Here is a 24476-nt window from a genome sequence, read left to right as displayed (position 1 = left end):
TGCTCCTCTGAGCGTTGGTCCAAACTAGAGTCCTGTGCAGCGGCCCCTCGGGGAAACTCGAGGTTTGCTTTTAGTTGTATGGAGAGCTCATCTGAGTGTGCCCTGAGAACGAGATATGTGCAGCTCCTATCGGGATTTGTCGGCACATTCGGGCGGTGTTGCTGGATTTGTTTTAACTTGTCGAAGTGTCTTGTAGAACCGGGATACCGAGTCTGATCGGAATGTCTTGGGAGAAGGTATATCCTTCGTTGACCGTGAGAGCTTGTCATGGGCTAAGTTGGGACCCCCTGTAGGGATTTGAACTTTCAAAAGCCGTGCCCGTGGTTATGGGCAGATGGAAATTTGTTAATATCCGGTTGTAGATAACTTGAACCTTAACTTAATTAAAATGAATCAACTGTGTGTCTTACCATGATGGTCTCTTCTCGGCGGAGTCCGGGAAGCGAACACGGTGTTGGAGTAATGCTTGCCGCAGGTTGTTCTCTAGTTATTCGATCGTGCATTGCCTTCTCTTATCCCTCTCATTTGCGAATAGGTTAGCCACCATATATGCTAGTCGCTTGCTGCAGCTCCACACAATTACCTTGCCTTACCTATAAGCTTAAATAGTCTTGATCGCGAGGGTGCAAGATTGCTGAGTCCCTGTGGCTCACAGATTACTTCCAAACCAGATGTAGGGCCTGATGACTCCGTACCAGATGACGCGCTTGAGCTCAAGTGGGAGTTCGACGAGGACTCACGCCGTTACTACGTGTCTTTCCCTGATGATCAGTAGTGGTGCCCAGTTGGGGCGATCGGGACCGTGTCGCATGTCGGGTTGATCTTTTATTTTGGCACCATAGTCGGGCCATGAGTGATTGGATGATGTAATGCTATTTATGTACTTTGTTTGACGTGGCGAGTGTAAGCCAACTATGTACTTTCCCCTTTTATTATCTATATTACATGGGATGTTGTGAAGATTACGTTACTTGTGACATTGCTTTCAATGCGATTATGCCTCTAAGTCGTGCTTCGACACGTAGGAGATATAGCCGCATCGAGGACGTTATAGAGAGATCCCATCTCGGGGCCTTTTCCGGAGCTCCACCGGAGGGGGCGTCGATCACGGAGGGCCTCTACATCAACTCCATGGCCTCTCCGGTGATGTGTGAGTAGTTTATTTCACACCTTCGGGTCCATAGTTATTAGCTAGATGGTTCTTCTCTCTCTTTGGATCTCAATACAAAGTTCTCCTCGATCTTCTTGAAATCTATTCGATGTAATCTTCTTTTGCGGTGTGTTTGTCGAGATCCGATGAATTGTGGGTTTATGATCCAGATTATCTATGAACAATATTTGATTCTCCTCAGAATTCTTTTATGTGTGATTGGTTTATCTTTGCAAGTATCTTCGAATTATGATTTTGGTTTGGCCTACTAGATTGATCTTTCTTGCACTGCGAGAAGTGCTTAGCTTTGGGTTCAATCTTGCGGTGCTCAATCCCAGTGACAGAAAGGGAACCGACACGTATTGTATTGTTGCCATCGAGGATAAAAAGATGGGGTTTATATCATATTCCATGAGTTTATCCCTCTACATCATGTCATCTTACTCAAAGCATTACTCTGTTCTTATGAACTTAATACTCTAGATGCATGTTGGATAGCGGTCGATGTGTGGAGTAATAGTAGTAAATGCAGAATCATTTCGGTCTACTTGTCTCGGACATGATGCCTATATACATGATCATACCTAGATATTCTCATAATTATTCGCTTTTCTATCAATTGCTCGACAGTAATTCGTTCACTCACCGTAATACTTATGCTCTTGAGAGAAGCCACTAGTGAAACCTATGCCCCCCGGGTCTATCTTCCATCATATTAATCTTCCAACACTTAGCTATTTCTATTGTCGTTTATTTTACTTTGCATCTTTATTTCTCTTTATCATAAAAATAGCAAAAATATTATCTTATCATATCTATCAGATCTCACTCTCGTAAATGACCGTGAAGGGATTGACAACCCCTTTATCACGTTGGTTACGAGGTTCTTATTTGTTTGTGTAGGTGCGTGGGACTCGAGCGTGATCTCCTACTGGATTGATACCTTGGTTCTCAGAAACTGAGGGAAATACTTACGCTACTTTACTACATCACCCTTTCCTCTTCAAGAGAAAACCAACACAGTGCTCAAGAGGTAGCAAAAAGGATTTCTGGCGCCGTTGCCGGGGAGATTCGCGCCAAGTCAAGTCAAGCACAAGTCAAGACATACCAAGTACCCATCACAAACTCTTATCCCTCGCATTACATTATTTGCCATTTGCCTCTCGTTTTCCCCCCACTTCACCCTTGTCTTTTTATTCGCCCTCTTTTCCTCTCTCCCTCTCTTTCCGTTCCGCTCCTCTTTTTCTATTTGCCTTGCCCGTTTCTTGTTTGCTTGTGTGTTGGATTGCTTGCTTGTCACGATGGCTCAAGATAATAGTAAATTGTGTGACTTTACCAATACCAACAACAATGATTTTATTAGCACTCCGATTGCTCCTCTTACCGATGCTGAATCTTGTGAAATTAATGCTGCTTTGTTGAATCTTGTCGTGAAAGATCCGTTTTCCGGCCTTCCTAGTGAAGATGCCGCTACCCATCTAAACAACCTTGTTGATTTGTGTGATATGCAAAAGAAGAAAGATGTGGATAATGATATTGTTAAACGAAAGCTATTTCCGTTTTCGCTTAGAGATCGTGCTAAAGCTTGGTTTTCGTCTTTGCCTAAAAATAGTATTGATTCATGGAATAAGTGCAAAGACGCTTTTATCTATAAGTATTTTCCTCCCACTAAGATCATCTCCCTTAGAAACGATATTATGAATTTTAAGAAACTTGATCATGAACATGTCGCACAAGCTTGGGAGAGGATGAAATTAATGATACGTAATTGCACTACACATGGTTTGAATTTGTGGATGATTATACTGAATTTTTATGCCGGATTGAATTTTGCTTCTAGAAATCTTTTAGATTCAGCCGCGGGAGGCACTTTTATGGAAATCACTTTAGGAGAAGCTACCAAACTCCTAAATAATATCATGGTTAATTATTCTCAATGGCACACTAAAAGATCTACTAGTAAAAAAGTGCATGCGATAGAAGAAATTAATGTTTTGAGTGGAAAGATGGATGAACTTATGAAATTGTTTGCTAATAAGAGTGCTCCTACTGATCCTAATGGTATGCCTTTGTCTACTTTGATTGAGAATAATAATGAATCTATGGATGTGAATTTTGTTGGTAGGAACAATTTTGGTAATAACGCGTATAGAGGTAATTTTAATTCTAGGCCGTTTCCTAGTATTTCCTATATTAATATGGTAATTCCTACAACAATTCTTATTGAAATGATAATAAGATGCCCTCTGATTTTGAATCTAATATTAAAGAATTTATTACTTCGCAAAAGATTTTCAATGCTTTGATTGAAGAAAAATTGGTTAAGATTGATGAGTTGGCTAGGAACATGGATAGAATTTCTCTTGATGTTGATTCTTTGAAACTTAGATCTATTCCACCTAAGCATGATATCAATGAGTCTCTCAAATCCATGAGAATTTCCATTGATGAGTGCAAAGAAAGAACTGCTAGGATGTGTGCTAAGAAAGATTGCTTTGTGAAAGCGTGTTCTTCTAGTTTTCATGATAATAAAGATGAAGATCTAACAGTTATTGATGTGTCCCCTATTAAATCTTTGTTTTGAAATATGAATCTTGATAATTATGGGGCTGAAGATGAGCCACATTTACCTAGAAGGTGTTCTAAAAATTCAGAGTATTTAGATCTTGATGCAAAAATTGTTAAAAGTGGGATTGAAGAGGTTAAAAACTTAGATATCAATTAACCCACTATTTTGGATTTCAAGGAATTTAATTATGATAATTGCTCTTTGATAGATTTTATTTCCTTGTTGCAATCTGTGCTAAATTCTCCTCATACTTATAGTCAAAATAAAGCTTTTACTAAACATATCGTTGATGCTTTGATGCAATCTTATGAAGAAAAACTTGAGTTGGAAGTTTCTATCCCTAGAAAACTTTATGATGAGTGGGAACCTACAATTAAGCTTAAAATTAAAGATCATGAGAGTTATGCGTTGTGTGATTTGGGTGCTAGTGTTTCCATGATTCCAAAAACTTTGTGTGATTTGCTAGGTTTCCGTGCTTTTGATGATTGTTCTTTAAACTTGCACCTTGCGGATTCCACTATTAAGAAACCTATGGGAAGAATTAATGATGTTCTTATTGTTGCAAATAGGAACTATGTGCCCGTATATTTCATTGTTCTTGACATAGATTGCAATCCTTCATGTCATATTATTCTTGGTAGACCTTTCCTTAGAACGATTGGTGCAATTATTGATATGAAGGAAGGGAATATTAGATTACAATTTCCATTAAGGAAAGGCATGGAACACTTCCCTAGAAATAAAATTATATTATCATATGAATCTATTATGAGAGCCACTTATGGATTGCCTACCAAAGATGGCAATACCTAGATCTATCTTCGCTTTTATGCCTATCTAGGGGCATTAAACGATAGTGCTTGTTGGGAGGCAAACCCAATTTTATTTTTATTCCTTGCTTTTTGCTCCTGTTTTAGTAATAAATAATTTATTGGTTGTGTTTTTGTGTTTAATTAGTGTTCGTGCCAAGTAGAACCGTTGGGGAGACTTGGGGAAAGTCTTTTTGATCTTGCTGTAAAAAACAGAAACTTTATCGCTCACGAGAATTGCTACCATTTTTATTTGGAAAGTGATATTTAGATAAATATTTTTGCAGATGATTAATGGATACATTACTCACGTCCAGAAATTTTACTTAGAATTTTTGGGGTTCCGGAAATTTGCGTTAGCTACAGATTACTACAGACTGTTCTGTTTTTGACAGATTCTGTTTTTCGTGTATTGTTTGCTTATTTTGATGAATCTATGGCTAGTAAAAGAGTTTATAAACCATAGAGAAGTTTGAATACAGTAGGTTTAACACCAATATAAATCAATAATAAGTACATTACAGTACCTCGACATGGTGTTTTGTTTTCTTTCGCTAACGGAGCTCACGAGATTTTCTATTTTGAGTTTTGTGTTGTGAAGTTTTCAAGTTTTGGGTAAAGATTTGATGGATTATGGAACAAGGAGTGGAAATAGCATAAGCTTGGGGATGCCCATGGCAGCCCAAGGTAAAATTCAAGGACACCAAAAAGCCTAAGCTTGGGGATGCACCGGAAGGCATCCCCTCTTTCGTCTTCGTCTATCGGTAACTTTACTTTGAGCTACATTTTTATTCACCACATGATATGTGTTTTGCTTGGAGCGTCTTGTATGATTTGAGTCTTCGCTTTTTAGTTTACCACAATCATCCTTGCTGTGCACACCTTTTGAGAGAGACTCTCATGATTGGGAATTTATTAGAATACTCTATGTGCTTCACTTATATCTTTTGAGCTATATAGTTTTTGCTCTAGTGCTTCACTTATATCTTTTAGAGCACGGTGGTGCTTTTATTTTATAGAAATAATTGATCTCTCATGCTTCACTTATATTATTTTGTGATTCCTTTAGAACAACATGGCAATAATAAAAACTTTCATACAAGTGCATTGAATACTATGAGAAGTTTGATACTTGATAATTGTTTTGAGATATGGAGATGGTGATATTAGAGTCATGCTAGTTGAGTAGTTGTGAATTTGATAAATACTTGTGTTAAAGTTTGTGATTCCCGTAGCATGCACGTATGGTGAACCGTTATGTGATGAAGTCGGAGCATGATTTATTTATTGATTGTCTTCCTTATGAGAGGCGGTCGGGGACGAGCGATGGTCTTTTCCTACCAATCTATCCCCCTAGGATCATGCGCCTAATACTTTGTTTCAATAACTAATAGATTTTTTCAATAAGTATGTGAGTTATTTATGACTAATGTTGAGTCCATGGATTATACGCACTCTCACCCTTCCACCATTGCTAGCCTCTCTAGTATCGCGCAACTTTCGCCGGTACCTTAAACCCACCATATACCTTCCTCAAAATATTCACCATACCTACCTATTATGGCATTTCCATAGCCACTCCGAGATATATTGCCACGCAAATTTCCATCGTTCTGTTATTATGACACGCTTCATCATTATCATATTGCTTGCATGATCATGTAGTTTACATCGTATTTGTGGCAAAGCTACCATTCATAATTTTCACACATGTCACTCATGCATCATTGCATATCCCGGTACACCGCCGGAGGCATTCACATAGAGTCATATCTTGTTCTAAGTATCGAGTTGTAATTTTTGAGTTGTAAGTAAATAAAGTGTGATGATCATCATTATTAGAGCATTGTCCCAGTGAGGAAAGGATGATGTAGACTATGATTCCCCCACAAGTCAGGATGAGACTCCGGACGAAAAATAAATAAAAAGGAGAAAAAGAAAAGAGGCCAAAAAAGGCCCAGAGAAAAAAATGAGAGAAAAAGAGAGAAGGGACAATGCTACTATCCTTTTTCCACACTTGTGCTTCAAAGTAGCACCATGAACTTCATGATCGAGAGTCGCCTATGATATTACTTTCATATACTAGTGGGAATTTTTCATTATAGAACTTGGATTGTATATTCCAATGATGGGCTTCCTCAAATTGCCATAGGTCTTCATGAGCAAGCAAGTTGGATGCACACCCACTTAGTTTCTTTTGTTGAGCTTTCATATACTTATAGATCTAGTGCATCCGTTGCATGGCAATCCCTACTCACTCGCATCGATATCTATTGATGGGCATCTCCATAGCACGTTGATACGCCTAGTTGATGTGAGGCTATCTTCTCCTTTTTTTAACTTCTCCACAACCACCATTCTATTCCACCATATAGTGTTATATCCATGGCTCACGCTCATATATTGCGTGAAGATTGAAAAGGTTTGAGAACATCAAAAGTATGAAACAATTTCTTGGCTTGTCATCGGGGTTGTGCATGATTTAAATATTTTGTGTGGTGAAGATAGAGCATAGCCAGACTATATGATTTTGTAGGGATAACTTTCTTTGGCAATGTTATTTTGAGAAGACATAATTGCTTAGTTAGTATGCTTGAAGTATTATTATTTTTATGTCAATATTAAACTTTTGTCTTGAATCTTATGGATCTGAACATTCATGCCACAATAAAGAAAAATTACATTGAGAAATATGTTAGAAAGCATTCCACATCAAAAATTCTTCTTTTATCATTTACCTACTCAAGGACGAGCAGGAATTAAGCTTGGGGATGCTTGATACGTCTCCAACGTATCTATAATTTTTTATTGCTCCATGCTATTATATTATCTATTTTGGATGTTGATGGGCTCTATTTTACACTTTCATATCATTTTGGGGACTAACCTACTAATCGCAGGCCCAGCCCAAATTGTTATTTTTTGCCTATTTTAGGGTTTCAAAGAAAAGGAATATCAAATGGAGTCCAAACGGAACGAAACCTTCGGGAACGTGATTTCCGCAACGAACGTGATCCAGGAGACTTGGAGTGGGCATCAAGAAACAATGGAGGAAGCCAAGAGGCAAGGGGGCGCGCCTACCCCCCCCCCCCTAGGCGTGCCCTCCACCCTCGTGGGCCCTCCATTGCTCCACCGACGTACTCCTTCCTCCTATATATCCACGTACCCCCAAAACATCCAGGAGCACCACAAATACCTAATTCCATCGCCGCAACCTTCTGTACCCAAGAGATCCCATCTTGGGGCCTTTTTGGAGCTCCACCGGAGGGGGCATCGATCATGGAGGGCCTCTACATCAACTCCATGGCCTCTCTGGTGATGTGTGAGTAGTTTATTTCATACCTTTGGGTCCATAGTTATTAGCTAGATGGCTTCTTCTCTCTCTTTGGATCTCAATACAAAGTTCTCCTCGATCTTCTTGGAGATCTATTCGATGTAATCTTCTTTTGCGGTCTGTTTGTCGAGATCTGATGAATTGTGGGTTTATGATCCAGATTATCTATGAACAATATTTGATTCTCCTCGGAATTATTTTATGTGTGATTGGTTTATCTTTGCAAGTCTCTTCGAATTATCATTTTGGTTTGGCCTACTAGATTGTTCTTTCTTGCAATGGGAGAAGTGCTTAGCTTTGGGTTCAATCTTGCGGTGCTCGATCCCAGTGACAGAAAGGGAACCGAGACGTATTGTATTGTGGCCATCGAGGATAAAAAGATGGGGTTTTATATCATATTGCATGAGTTTATCCCTCTACATCATGTCATCTTACTTAAAGCATTACTCTGTTCTTATGAACTTAATACTCTAGATGCATGCTGGATAGCGGCCGATGTGTGGAGTAATAGTAGTAGATGCAGAATCGTTTCGGTCTACTTGTCTCGGACGTGATGCCTATATACACTACAAAAAAATACACTTCCGTGATGATACGTGTTTGTCACAGTAGGTCGCGTTTTTTGTCATGCATGTACATCCATGACAGATTTATGACAGAATCAAGATAGTCACACATGTGCTGTCGTAGAAGTGTTCCATGACATTACCAAAATTATCATCACGGAAGTGTCCACTTCCATGACGATAAATCGTGCGTCACAGAAGTGCTTTCATCAAGGGTGACCGACACGTGGCATCCATCGTAACGGAACACCGTTAAGCTATCGGGTCGGGTTTTGGATCTGATAACCCATTAACAGCCCCGACCAATGGGGATTTTCCACGTGTAAAATCATCATTGGCTAGAGGAAACACGTGTCGGCTCATCGTTGGGACAGATGTCATCCACTCACTGGACAGAAGGCGCCTATGATACGTCGACACATGGCATGGCCCAACAGTGGCCCATTCCTGTGAAAAGGCCGGCCCGTTTGACTTGGTCAAAAGCTGGTGGGCCGGCCCATGGAAAGCCTGTTAACGGCATGTTCGCATATAGCCCATTTACAGCCCGCTAACCCAAGGCACGTTACGCCCTATCCGAATTAGGCCCAGTAGCGTCATCTGGGCCATCCAATATGATTCCAGCCCGTTTTCACTTCTGGTCCATGTATAGCCCATGACGTCTTTCGGCCCATATGAGGCCCTTTGTAACTCTTGGCCCATTAGCGGCTCGTGCTGAAACTGGCCCGTAATGAACAGTGTATTACTTTACACCCATTAACAGCCCGTGGTGAAACTAGCCCGTAATGAATAGTGTATCACTTTATACCCATTAACGGCTCGTTATTCCGTTGGGCCATTTCCAGCCCAAGTTAACTTTCAGCCTTCTGAGGGCCCATTTATTCTTGGGCTCATTTGCAGCATTCGGTTACTTATGGCCCGTTACTGTCATTTTCTGCTTGTGGGCCAAATTCAGCCCGTCGTTACAGTCGGCCCGTTTATGGACCGTTAGTCTGTTGGGCTATTTTCATAGCATCACCAAATACGCCCTATCAACGGCCTATTGTGGTCAGCCCATAAAACGTACGATTTCCATTAAAGGCCCGTCTACGGCCAATTAAAGGCCCGTACAAGACCCATAAGTGAGTCGGCGGCCCATGGATCCTACGAGACGTAGAAGGCCCATGGATCCTATGAGACATACAAGGCCCATGGATCCTACGAGACGTAGAAGGCCCATGTATCCTACGACACGTACAAGGCCCATGGATCCTACAAGACGTAGAAGGCCCATGGATCCGACGGCCCGTGAAGGGCCATGGTCGGGCGAGTTGGCCCCCGTTTGAACGATATAGCATATTCAAAGAATTATCCTACTCAATACTATCACCTCTAAAAAGCATACACTATACAACAAAGAGATCAAGGCATAGAAAGGTAGAATAATCCTACACTATACAATAAATAAATTACAGCCGATTATACCCACTGGGCATTATGGTTCGGCACAGGTGATAATAAAGCATACACAAATAGCAAATTACATACACTGGGCAAATACAACTCATACATCATGGACGCGCATCAACTTAACTCTATTTGAACTATAATCTCTTCAGAAAATAGGATTGGCCGAATTCAGATAGCATAAATTTCAGTCTGCAAAATCTCCAATTCCTTCATGGTTACCTCAGTGTCTTGTTTCATTTTTTTGACTCCTGCATCTAATACCTGCATGTCCAGTCTCAACTTGTTGATTATACGTTGACAATCATGTGCACATTGTCTTGCCACCTCTAGTGGATGCTCGAGAACATCAGCACATTCCAATTCCAATCCATAATCATTCAGTAACGGCCATGCTGCACTGCTCGCAGATCTTTGTGTTGATGTCACTTCGTCCTGAAATGTTTCTGTAAGTACACATGACTAGGGCAAAAATATAGTTACAACAGTGAAGCGAACAAGACACTATTTTGTACTACATGGCAAAACAGGACTAACAATAATGTTACACGTCACTTTCAAAAAAATGTTACACGTCCTGAAGCATAAGCAGGTGATATTTTAAAAATTATAAAAAAGATAGTTTGTGCAGCCTGCATACAGAAATCCCTCTTAGATCACCAGAGGAGCATGATGTTGGGGCCCAATCGAAAACACAGACAAGTTGCAAATTTAGACGGCATGTTGTGTATAAGTAAGCAAGCAATTGGCCATTCTGTGCCTCAATTAAAGTCTTAGGGAGCATAATGAACAGCAGAGGGTTTCATACAAACATACTACAGCAGGCAAAACTATGCAATCATTAGCATAGTATAAACTAGATTGTGAGCCTCATGCAACAATAGTTGGTTAATAGACTTCAAAGCTTCAGGCACACTTCGGCAGAGTAATTAAATGGTAAGGTCTTTAATTATGTCAACTAATAGTGATACAAGTACCGAACATCGGGCATGATTATTTGGGCATCTCATTAACAGAGGACAAATAAAGCAATTGAAAAGAGAAAATTAACTATGCCTGAAACAAACAAGGAATTGAACTGTTGAGTTGCATACAGTGACTTACCTTAGCAGGTTGAAGAGGCTCAGCGCAGCTCCTACTTCTCTTGCAAGGCTCCTTCCTAACATCTTGTACTTGGAAATCCTCAATCTTATCTTCATTGCACCCCCTCTGCAAGGTGACACAAACTAGTTACTCATCTCCTTGGAATATAAATATGCATACTTTCCAGTATGTGAACACAAAAGGATGATATTATAACAAAACAACACCACATAATGAAACATGTCGCATCTCTTGCACTTGCACACAATGAAATGAGCATTTACTATGGCTGCACTATGTAAAAACTAGGCATACCTTTGAACTAGATCTCCAGGTACTCTTGGAGAGCCTACTATAGTGTACAGCCAAAGCTTTATGTCACCTATGAGTTAGACAAGGCCCCACTACAGCAGCCCTTAGTGTTTAAATCATTGACAAGCTCTGTTAGAGTGTTAGGTCAAGAACAGCAAGTAATCAAAGCAAACAGTCCTAGTATGGCTGGCTGATGCAAACAAGCAATTGAACAGATGTGTGAGCAAATCTTGCATATCAAGAAAAGAAGCAAAGAAGGAGGCTTAAAGACCATCACTTGAATGACCAGATTTAAGGGGCATTTAAACATCATGTGCAACGTATGAACTAACATAAACATTGCATATTCCATAATCTACAATGGAATGCACATGTATTAGGTTATTCCATGTATGATGATGCCTAAATGTACAGATAGCAGGCAGGAGTGATGCATCATTGCACGCACAATTGAATTGCAGGTTAAGGGCCAGTTCGATTCTGCCTTTTCAGGGCATATTGTCAAAATAAGCCATAAAAGATGTAAAGAAGTCATTTTGAGTTATGGGCTTGGGCTTAGCTAATTTCGCTTTGGAGGGGGGTGTTTCGGGTAGAACCTCACTAAAAATTGAAGGGAAGGGGAATAGTGAAATGACTCTGTTGTCTGCCTATATTGCACTCAAAATGCAACTGCTGACGCCCATGTCATACCTGACCCTCAAGTAAAAACAAACACGCAAGCATTCATTTCCATGCCCGCTTGCATCTCCTCTCCCCTTTCCCTCTACCTCGATCCCCTGCCTGCAGCACTAGGGTTCCTCCAGCGAGCTGTCGCCACTGGTCCCATCTGGCCTGGTCCTCGATGATCCTATTCCAGCTAGGCTACATGGCCGACGGGTAGGTGCAAATATCCCTGGCTGCTCCTCCCTCTGGCACCACCCCTCATTCTGATGGTCTCCAGCAGCTGCCCCACTGTGGTTCGTCCAATGCACTACTCCGGCGGGCTCTGCACAACTACGGTTGATGCCACACTTCGGCAGAAGGCACCTTATTCCCCCTCCCCTCCTCCCAGGCCATGGTCTTGAGGTGCTGTTGAAGGATGAGCTCATCCAACAAGGTCAGGATCTCCTCTGATTTTTTGCCAAATTTTCATTCTGATCCACTATACGATGAATTGCTATGAGCTGCTTCTACTGTTGCTATATGATGCATTGCTATGAGCTGCTCCTGCTGCTGCTATATGATGAATTGCTATGAGCTGCTGCTGCTATATGATGAGTTGCTATGAGCTGCTGCTGCTATATGATGAATTGCTATGAGCTGCTGCTGCTATATGATGAGTTGCTACATGCTGCTCCTGCTGCTGCTATATGATGAATTGCTATGAGCTGCTCCTACTGCTATATGATGAATTGATATGAGCTGATCCTGCTGTTGCTATATGATGAATTGCTATGAGCTACTGCTGGTATATGATGAATTGCAGACTGCTACTGTTGTATGATGAGTTGCTATGAGCTGCTGCTGCTGCTATATGATGCTTTCAGGTGGTGCTGCTATACGATAATAACCAGCCACTTGGACCCTCAAATTTCAATAAATAATTGTTCTTCATTTAAATGTGGGTCATGCATTCTTTGTTTAAATTAGGCAATGGGATCTCTATGGAAAACATTGACCAAAGTAGATGGTATCTATGTATTTGCATTTTGAGCAAATAGTGATGGTCTATTTTCCTATCATATTAATTACTACACTGGGTTCAATTTGTGATGTTTGCAAGTCAAATTAATTTCCATATGGGCAGCAAAATGAAAAAAAATAATGCAATCTAGACTTTCCATTGATCATACCAAAGATAAGCTAAAAACGCAATGAAAAGAACTGGTTGGCTTATTACATGGAGCTTATATTCACAGGTGCTTATTTTCTTAGGATAACTCATAATAATTGTTCCTAAGAAACTTGGCTAATAGAACTGGCATACAAATAACATGTCACGATGATTGCAATGGAGGAGTGACGTACCATAGCACACTGTATAGGCTCACCGCTGCCTCTCCTTTTTTGCGATGTTCCATGAAATTGCCACATACATCTTGTACTTTTTCATTGTGTAACCCTATCTGCAAGTTGACACGGCTAATTTCAGACATCTCTACATGATACTACATTGCATATCCCTTGCGCATATTTAAACCACCAATTAACGATTGTGTGCGTACCATAAACTAGCCATGACTCTGTATGCTGGACTAGCAGGCACACTAAGGGAGCCTAATGTAGTGCACTGGAATTCCTACATGCCACCTACAATTTTATGTAATCTACTACCCCTGTTCCTAAATATATGTCTTTGTAGAGATTCCAGTATGGACCACATACAGATGTATATAGATGCATTTTCGAGTGTAGATTCACTCATTTTTGCTCCGTATGTAGCCTATAGTGGAATCTCTAGAAAGACTTATATTTAGGAACGGAGGTATGAGGTAGTATCATGTATGACATCTACATATCTAATTTAGCAACCAGTAGTAGAAATCATTGTCTGCACAAAGGGATTACTGGTCGAAAATCCTAGCAAAGCACACTGGCAGGCACAGAACAATACAAGAGAGAGAGACGCGCTTACAAGATCATAGAAATGCCTCAGTCCAGGATCTTGGTTGGCCAAGCTGTTAGATCCAGAAGAAACATCGTCCTTGTAGTTTTTGCCAGCTGCATAACAGGTAACAGCGACCGGTTAGTATATTTGAAGTACATCGGGCAGGTGATGCTGGACGGGTTTAAAGGTGACAAGTACCTAGGCCGTGGCGGGTGCTTGGCATATCTCCAGATGGTGGGAATTAGGTTAGAAACATCAAGGGTGATGACACTGCGCTGGCTGTTGGGGTCCGGTACGGAGATCTAGAACCGTTGAGTAGGGTGTTTGTGGAGCGGCTCCGGTAGGGTGGACTACGGTGTGGGTGAAGTGGATCTGTGGCCGTGGACGAGGGCGTAGGTGAAGCTGCTCCGGTGGTTGGGTTAAGGATGGTGTCGATGATGCGGATCTGCGGCCGTGGATGGGGCGTCAGAAGCTGCTCCGGTGGTTGGGTTAAGGATGGTGTCGACGATGCGGATCTGCGGTTGTGGACGGGGCGTCAGAAGCTGCTCCAGTGGTTGGGTTAAGGGTGGTGTCGACGATGCGGATCTGCGGCCGTGGACAGGACGTCAGAAGCTACTCCGGTAGGTTGGATGAGGGTGCGAGGAAGCGGATCTGAGGCTGTGGACTTGTGAGTTGGCAAAGCGGCCCCGGTAGGGTTGAGAATGGTATAGGCGAAGCTACTCCGGTAGGGTTGACGATGGTGTCGGCGAAGCGGCTCCGGTAGGGTTGAGGAAGGTGTCGGTGAAGCGGCTCCAGTAGGGTTGAGGAAGGTGTCGGCGAAGAGGATCAGAGGCCGTCAACAGGGGCGTCGGTGGGGCGGCTCCGGGGATGTGGACGAAGCGTCTCCGGTGGGGAGTACAAATGAGCCGCTGCAGATGCGCGGCGGTTGACGAGAGTACCGGTGAAGCAGATCCGGCGCCGTGGACAAGGCCGGCACTGAATGGGCTGTGGTACAGTGGTGGATGAGCAGTCTACTTGTTTCTAGGGGAGGTGGGAGGGGTAGATCCGGTGAGGTGGACGCCACTGGCAGTGAATGGGCTATGGTACGCCGGTGGATGAGCAGTCTAGGGTTTCGAGAGGGGAGGGGAGAAAGGGCGATGAAGTACGGACGGCGTGATGTAAGATGCTCTGGTGCTGTGGAGTTAGTCATTTTTGCGGGAGGGGAGAGGAAATGGGGGTGTCGTGTAGTGGGGGAACTGGATTACCAAAGCAGCCCCGACCGATCATGTAGATGAGGGCAGTATTGTAACTGTTGGTCTCCATGCACCAAGGACAAAAGGGGGATTTCGCATGCTAAAGACTAAGGTGGCGGAAATTTTAGAAGGAGGCGGGAGATTTTGCCGCCCGCGGGATCATTCGTATCCAGTTTCAACTAATTTTGGCCCGTGCTAGCGGGAAGGTCATGCTAGACTGTGTACACGGGGCACACATCAGCAGTTAATAACTAGTGTGAAGTCCACCCCAAAAAAAGACAATAACTCGGGATGATGCACCGATAATTTGGACGTTCACACGGGCGTGGCCAGTCGTACGGGTGTAGTGGCGCGTTCACAAAAAAAGGGATCAAACGCTCAGCCTATGTATTTCTCGTGTAAATAGATAATTTAGTGCCATTGGTTATTTACTTTAAACATAATGCATTGACGTGTTAGTGTAGAGGCGCACAAAAAGAAATGGATATTGTAGTCAGCTACTTAAAAGTGTTACCTCATATGATTACATAGCCTCCATTTCATAAATTGCGTACCCGTTGAATTCATATATGAATATTACATATATTACTTCAAAATAGAAACTTAAATCATCCAAGACTAATGAATTCGAATGCAAGAGTAACAATGGTGCATGTATATGATAGCTGCATTGGTTGTTTGAAGAAACATCACTGTAACTTTGGCATGCACAACTGAAAAGGTTTATTTAAATAGAAAAAATGTGATATGTGAGTGTCCAATCTTTATAGAGTTGAATCGATATTGTACCTTTGGCCACGATACAAAGTAGATATTGACTTATGTTCAAGCTATGCATGTCCACGATCGCTAGATAGTGATACGTGAATGAATTGTGCAATCTCTCTCACACACATACATATCTCATTTCCCTATGGGCATCGGAATCACACACACGTACTTTGTGTATTTCTCTCCCTCCGTCAGGGTTAAATTTGTCTTTCTACCCCGCCTACAAGTCGCTCACACAGAAACACACACGCTCTCTATGTCTAACACGCCCACCCCTTTAATTCCGCCCACCCACAGCCACTAATGTCTCAAAGTATAATAATGTCTCTCACACATGTGCTATATACCTATCCCTTAATATAGCTAGATATGTGTTACACAAACTCCTTCTCCCTACTAGCAAGATGCCCATGCGTTGCACGGAACATCAAGATGCATTTGTATGAGAAGTTTGTCTTGTGGGAGAAAAGGATGAACGAGGGAATGCCTTATTTGCAAATGCGGAGAGGGGTGTGGGTATCTTTTTGCAAAATTGCCATAGTTTCCTTCCTGTCCGTCGGATATAAATCGGATGGCCTATATTGCAGGATGGCGGGAACACCATCATCACCAACTCTGTTTTTTATAAGAGTAGAGATATGTGAGTGTCACTGCCCCCCCCCCCACACACACACACCCACACTTCCCAACACCGAAGGAGTAGGGTGACACCTCGATCTTGATACTAATCTATCGACTGGCTTCTCTCTCAAACATACACACACACACTACCCGGCACCAAAGGAGTAGGGTGGCACATCGATCTTGATAATAATCTATCTACTCCTCTTTCAAACACACACACACACACACACACACACTCGCTAGTTGTGCCTCTGTGCCTACCGCGCACACTCTCGATACGTCTTTCTCTCCCCCCCCCCCAACAATGACAGCAGAAGGGTGACAACCCGATCTGCTCATAATCTGTCAATTGGTTTCTCTCGCAAACATTGTGTCTCGATGCCTCGCTCGGTAGCCCCCTTGATATGTAGACTTCTCACGCACGCACAGCTGTAGTGACGATGACGCTGAACCCAGTGTGCCTTGTTTTTACCGGCCTCATGTGATAGTTTTCACCCCGTTTTCTGTTAATTAACAAGGCAACCTTTTCTTTGTTACTACTAGTGAATCTGAAATCATTCGGGGCAGACATAAAATATATCACTTCAACCCAATTATCGCAGCAATTATTTTAAAAGAAATTAGCAAGCTGCCCGTGCGTTGCACGGAACATCAAGATGCATTTGTATGAGTAGTTTATCTTGTGAGAGAAAAGGTTGAACGAGGGAAGGCCTTATTTGCGAACGTGGAGAGACGTGTGGGTATATTTTTGCAAAATTGCCATAGTTTCTTTCCTATCCGTTAGATATAAATCCGATGGCCTATATTGCAGGATGGCACGCACACCATCATCACCAACTCTGTTTTCTATTCCCGCCATCCAAAAATACTTGTCATCAAAATGGATAAAAGAGATGTATCTAAAACTAAAATACGTCTAGATACATTTCCTTTTATCCATTTTGATGACAAGTATTTCCGAACAGAGGGAGTATTTGTCTTTTTTAGAGATTTCAACAAGTGACTATGACCGGACCTTACCAACATACTCAAAAAAGTAGTCCATAATTTTGATGCTACCCTCTTTTCTTGGCGGTGCAGTGCCATCTAGATACCTCATAAATAAATCAAGGACAAATCTGACCCCTTCGTGAAAAGACATACGGAGCAAAATGAGTGAATCTACACTCTAAAATATGTCTACATACACATCTGTATGTGGTAGTCCATTTGAAATCTGAAAAAGACAAATATTTAGGAATGAATGGAGTATATATAAGAGTAGACATGGAGATATATCTCCAGCATGGTCTACAACAAAAATGTGTTGGGCTGGTTAGCGCCGGATGCTCGCAACGCGATGACATGAGTTCGAAATCTGTCTTTTAACTTTATATTTTTATATTATATATTACTCTACTTATTTAATATATACTTCTTTCGCTACTGTACTGACAGTGGAACCCATAGAGTACTTAGAATACAAGATTAAGGATGGACTTGTTTCTTTTTAACTTTCTGTACGAAGTTGTAGCCACCCTGCAAGTCACGTGTACACTGTACATGCAATTAACTTTTTATAGAGGGACAATCATACAGGCAATTAACTCAAATGGATTGGACGTCACTCTATTATTTCCAGCATAAAGAGCATCTCCAACGGCAGCCGGAAAATTTCCTCCCGCTTCCTTAAGCGGAGGACGACATCAAACGCCAGCGGCATACATTTTTACAACTCTAACCAACCAGATGAAATTCATGCAAACACGGACTGATTTCATATAAGCATGAAGGGTTTCATATAAAAAAGCCGGATCTTCATATAAACATGATGGATTTCATTACATTTACATGAACTAAGAGGTGCCAATCCGGCTCTCTTGTATAATTAATACTCCCTCCGTCCGGAAATACTTGTCCTAGAAATGGATGTATCTAGACTTATTTTAGTTCTAAATGGACGCCCGCGGATCCCTTTGTCTTCCTCATGTCCGTCAGACACTTGCGGGGTCGATGAAGGTCCTCGGAAGAGACGAAGCAACAAAGAAACCACCTGAATCCGCGGTCGTCGCCTCGGCGGTGGCCTTCATGGGTCCCAAGTGGCGGCGGCCTCCCGTGTTCTACTTCTCCTCGATGATGGCGGCGGACATGGAGAAGCTGGCCACCGACTCGTCACTCTCCACGCACTCGGCTTCTGTCTCTTCCTGCATGGCGCTGCCGCAGGAACGGGAGGCGCGCCCATAGACACGGGAGGCGCTACCACCGCAGACACTGGTGGCGCGGTACGACGCGGCAGCGACGGTGCCCGTACCGGCGGGCTCACCGCCGTGCCGGCGTGGAGCAACTCGCCACTCCTCATCAAGCTGAACTGGAGCGGAGAGTTGCTGAACCACGTGCCCGCTTGGGGCGGCAACTAGCTCCGTCGGGCCAAGCGAGGTTGGTGAAGCACCGAGCGGCCTCGCCCATATCCGGAGGGCTTGGCGGACCACCCAGCCGGGTAATATGCCAGAGAACGGCTCATCGGAAGCCATCGGAAGAGTGGAGGGAATGGTGAAGGAGGAGATGGGGGAGCGGTGGAGGGGTGCGATTCTTGCCCGCTATCTGTCTGGCCTCGTGTAAATAGAGGGTGGACGGTAGGAGCTTGGCCGGTGTCTGGCCTCGTTTAAACTGAGGGCGGACGGGAGGAGCTCGGCCAGTGTTGCGTTTAATTCCGTCCTGCTCATGAATGGACGTGTGGCCGGAGTAGGATTCTCGGTTTTCATGCGGGTTTAATGGAGGGGTTTAATGGAGGCGTCGGGCGTGCAGCGGGCGGTGCAGTACTATTCGATTTGACAGCAGTAATGAGCCGTCAAATCACAAAGGCCCTCGCCTCTCGTGAAACCGACCGAGCTAGACTGCCCCGCCCTCTAGCCTTTTAAAAAATGTATATACTCCACTTTTGTACAGTAGTAGTATCGATGGATTGCGCCATGGAGCAAAACTTGAAATTAAAAAAAGGTGGTACATATAGAGAGCGCTCGTCACCAAATTATGCATATAGTACTATTAAAAAGGCTTGTCACAATAATGGTGTCCGGCACAAGTGCACAATCCACCCCTCAAATAAAACTAAGCACCATAGAATTCTTTGACAAAACTAAGCACCCTGAAATTCTTTAACAACTAAACTATTGGCTATATGATGTTGGCCATATATATTGTACGTATATAATGTGAATAAACAAGTGGTAGTACTATACCAACTAAAAGATGAAATGTAATAAATACTAGTATGTACGTACTGAAGAGTTAAAGTAACAAGAAGAAAAATAACATAGTTCTGCTGGGGCTCAGCACAACACACCCCTCAAATTAAATTAAGCACACCTAAAATTAAACTTTGCAACTATTTCGGTAGACACTGCATTAGAACCACCATGAGAAACGACACTGCCACCTTACTCGGAGTCCTCGTCCACGTCCTCGACTTCGTCCTTGTCCCTCTTCCTCTTGGCCGATACTTCTTTGCTTGAACCGCACACTTGGCTGTTGCTCTTCATCCAACCCTTGTAGATATTGAAGCAAAGGTAGCCATCCATTGCAGCATAGTGGATGTGGTCTATATCTAGTACATTCCGCTGCCATGCATGACGATGAAACGTGTATGGAGGTTTCTCCAGTTTGCCGTACGAAGGATGAACCATGGCTCCTGCCAGGGTCAACATTGAAGGCTGACGAGAGGACACCAGCCGATTCTTCTGGAGGTCGAAGGTGTTGCCTACAATGAGGCCTATCCGACGCAGGACTTCTTTGTCGTTACCAAAGTCTAGAGTAATGAATTTGACTAGCTTGCTCTCGAGGAAGTCCTTAAAATCCTGTCACTCAACGTCGGCATGGCATATGTGGTAGACCAAGAATAAGTCATGCACGCAAACCTGGATCACGATGGGCTTCTTCCTCTCTTCGTCCTTTAGATCCTTCTCTCGTCCCAGGACTGTGGTGTACTCAACATCTAGCCCAGCGACCCACTCATCATCTGAGTCTTCGAACATGCGTCTGAAGCGAGAAAGGCATCCTTTCACCGTCGCGGAAGAACGGGTGTAGATGATGTCGAACTCATCGCCGGTGATGATTCTAACCTTGTACTCACCGCCGATCGGGGAGATTTGGGACGCCATGGATTTGGGAGGAAGGTTAGGATTAGTGGAACTGCCGTAATGTGAATGGACGGGATGACTAGGAGTGAACCGCCGTAGTATTAAAGGACGTGCGGGGACGAGTAGGAGCGAACTGCCAGTGTGCGAATGGCAGGGTAGTGGCTTTCCATTCTCCAATGATACGGGCTTCCTAGAGCCCTTGGATCTGAGATTGAACGGTTGCATGGCGTGATTCTAGACCTATGGATGAATATCCTATCCTGGAGGGTTATTCTGCAAATTTTTAGCAACTTAGCATGCGACTGTTTGATCTCAGATCCAAGGGCTGCCAGCAGCCCGTATCGTGGTCGCGCCTACCACGACCGTCGCGTCGCTCGTGCGGTCTCGCCCTTGGAGATTTAACACGGTGCGTTAGGCTATCTGATGTTGGCATGTCATACATAGTCATCACTTAGTCACTCATACTACAACAAGGTTTTGGCTATAAGCTTGGCTATAAGTGTATTTTTTTTACTTCTCTCTATCTCTTTCTTTGTACTCCCTCCATCCCATAATATAAGAACATTTTTTACACTAGTGTAGTGCCAAAAACGTTCTTATATTATGGGACATAGGGAGTACTACTCCCTCCGTCTAGGTGTGTAAGTCATCTTACGAAAACTAAATAATCCCAAAACACTTAGGCGCGGTGCATTAACTTCTACCTCGTTTCTTGTTTCTTGACATATCAACCAATAAGAGATGAGGGGTGTGCATGCTTTTAATGACTTGAGAGTACCAAACACGACATGCAGTGGTTAGTTCATTGCATGCAATGCTATTAATTAGCAAATAAACATTAAAGTCTCTCCTTTTCCCCTCCTCCTTGGTTACGGTGCACAACCTAAGATGACTTACTCACCTAGACGGAGGGAGTAGTATTTATTGCATTTGCCAAGAGTGACCTCTTCCAATGAAATGGTGTTGCTAAGTTTGCTTCATTTAATTAGCTATAGACTCAAAATTGTCTTTTCACCTAGGTACACGCACTTAGCACCGTTTCTTCCTTGGGTCACCAAACTAGTCTCTCTCTTCTTGATTAACTTGCCACACCAGACTTTATACCTATGTGGCAAGCTTAAGCACCTGTAGGAGCAAGTAAGTACAATAATGCGCTTTACATGGCATTTTTGCATATGTGGAGGAAAGAGAGGCAAGGAAAAAGTGGAGAAGTGGGCTCTCATGCAAGAGCCAGCCTCTATTACATGGTGGAGCATTAGGAGAGGCACCTGTATGGAGGTGGTCAGGAATTGGGAGACTCACGCCGGTCGTAGCGCCGCAGTTAAAATGATAATGGCAAGTCAAATCACGGGGCCCCACCTGTCCAGCAGTAACTCGCTGTCAAATCACACAGCCCTACGTTTGCAGCGGCCTTGAGGGAGTCCTGGATTAGGGGGTATCCAGACAGCCGGATTATATCCTTTGGCCGGACTGTTGGACTATGAAGATACAAGATTGAAGACTTCGTCCCGTATCCGGATGGGACTCTACTTGGCGTGGAAGGCAAGCTAGGCAATACGGATATGTATATCTCCTCCTTTGTAACCGACCTTGTGTAACCCTAGCCCCCTACGGTGTCTATATAAACCGGAGGGTTTTAGTCCGTAGGACAACATACAATCATACCATAGGCTAGCTTCTAGGGTTTAGCCTCTCTGATCTCGTGGTAGATCTACTCTTGTACTACTCATATTATCAAGAATAATCAAGCAGGACGTAGGGTTTTACCTCCATCACGAGGGCCCGAACCTGGGTAAAACATCGTGTCCCCTGCCTCCTGTTACCATCCGCCTTAAACGCACAGTTCGGGACCCCCTACCCGAGATCCGCCGGTTTTGACACCGACATTGGTGCTTTCATTGAGAGTTCCTCGGTGTCGTCATCATTAGGCTTGATGGCTCCTTCAGTCATCGACAGTGATGCAGTCCAGGGTGAGACTTTTCTCCCCGGATAGATCTTTGTATTCGGCAGCTTCGCACTGCGGGCCAACTCGCTTGGCCATCTGAAGCAGATCGAGAGTTACGCCCCTGGCCACCAGGTCAGGTTTGGAAGCTTAAACTACACGGCCGATATCCGCGGAGACTTGATCTTCGACGGATTCGAGCCCCTGCCTAGTGCGCCACATGGTCACGATGAGCATGATTTAGCTCTACCATCGGACAGCGTTCAGGAGATCGCACCGGCAACCGCTCCGACCATCAATTCGGAGCCAGTTGCGCCATCCATGGACAGGTGGATAGACCCCGCCACGGAGGCCGTATCCTCAGCGGCGATCGAGCCGAGTATCGACCTTACCCTTCACGAGAGCCGTGATGCCAAACTGACGGATCCTTCCCCGGCCATGGACTCTGAACTGCCTGCGCCCGTGCCTATCGAATCCGACTGGGTGCCAATCATGGAGTTTACCTCCGCAGATATATTTCAGCACTCGCCCTTCGGCGACATACTAAACTCATTAAGGTGTCTCTCCTTGTTAGGAGAGTCCTGGCCGAAGTATGTCCGGCAGGATTGGGATGCGGATGACGAAGAAATTCGTCGCCTGCCCACCACCCACTTAGTAGCCACTGTCGACGATTTGACCGACATGCTCGACTTCGACTCCGAAGACATCGACGGTATGGACGATGATGCAGGAGACGAATAGGAACCACTGCCCATAGGGCACTGGACGCCCACTTCATCATATGACGTATACATGGTGGACACACCCAAAGAAAATGATGACGAGGAACGGAAGGACGTAGCAAAGGGTTGTTCCCTCGAGAAGCAGTCAAAGCGGCGGCGTAAGCGCCACTCCAAATCCCACCTCGGCAGAAACAACAATCATATAGACCCAGCGTTAGAGCAAGGTGAACCATCGCCCGACCACGGCAACACGGAGAATCAAACTGAACAACTCGACTCTGTCGAAGATAACAGTCCGGACGACATCACACCGGACAGGCACCCAGAGCAACAGAATGCCCACCAAAGGCTTGTTGCGACTGCGAGGAGTCTGAAAAAACAGAAGCAAAGGCTCAAGGCTGCACAAGACACATGTAGAATCAGATGGAGTGAAGTACTCAACACTGCAGCGAAGTACGGCGGTAATCGCCACACCAAGAGCTACCCGAAGCGAAAGTTGCTACCTGAATTCGATGAGGAGGCCTTAGGTCCCCCACAACCAAAAAACAAAACGGCCATCCGGTCGGATAGATGACCTCGTGGCCAACATAGAGCGGCAAACGACGCCGCACATAAGCCAGTACGCGATCCGCGTGAGGGCTTGCATCAAAAGGACGGCGCAACCAGATCCATCTATGGGCCACGCAAGCGCGCTCCAGTATGCAATACAACACAACAAACATCCGAACACCACGATACACCCAAATACAGGGGTGCCGCACACCCCCTATGTTTCACCGATGAGGTGCTGGACCAATAATTTCCAAAGGGATTCAAACCCATAAACATATAGGCGTACGACAGAACAACATACCCTGGGGTCTGGATTGAGGAGTACATCCTCCATATCCATATGGCTCGAGGAGACGATCTCCACGCCATCAAGTACTTACCCCTCAAGCTCAAAGGGCCAGCTCGGCACTGGCTTAAAGCCTCCCCGAAAACTCCATTGGAAGCTGGGAAGAGCTCGAAGACGCCTTTCGGGCAAATTTTCAAGGGACCTATGTCCGACCACCAGATGCAGACGATTTAAGTCATATAACTCAACAGCCCGGAGAGTCAGCCCGAAAGCTTTGGAACAGGTTCCTCACTAAAAAGAACCAAATAGTCGATTGTCCGGATGTCGAAGCCTTAGCAGCTTTCAAACACAGCGGTCGAGATGAATGGCTTGCCAGACA

This window comes from Triticum dicoccoides, chromosome 3A (genome assembly GCF_002162155.2).
Source record: "Triticum dicoccoides isolate Atlit2015 ecotype Zavitan chromosome 3A, WEW_v2.0, whole genome shotgun sequence".
Taxonomy (NCBI): Eukaryota; Viridiplantae; Streptophyta; class Magnoliopsida; order Poales; family Poaceae; genus Triticum; species Triticum dicoccoides.
This window is presented reverse-complemented; position numbering follows the sequence as displayed.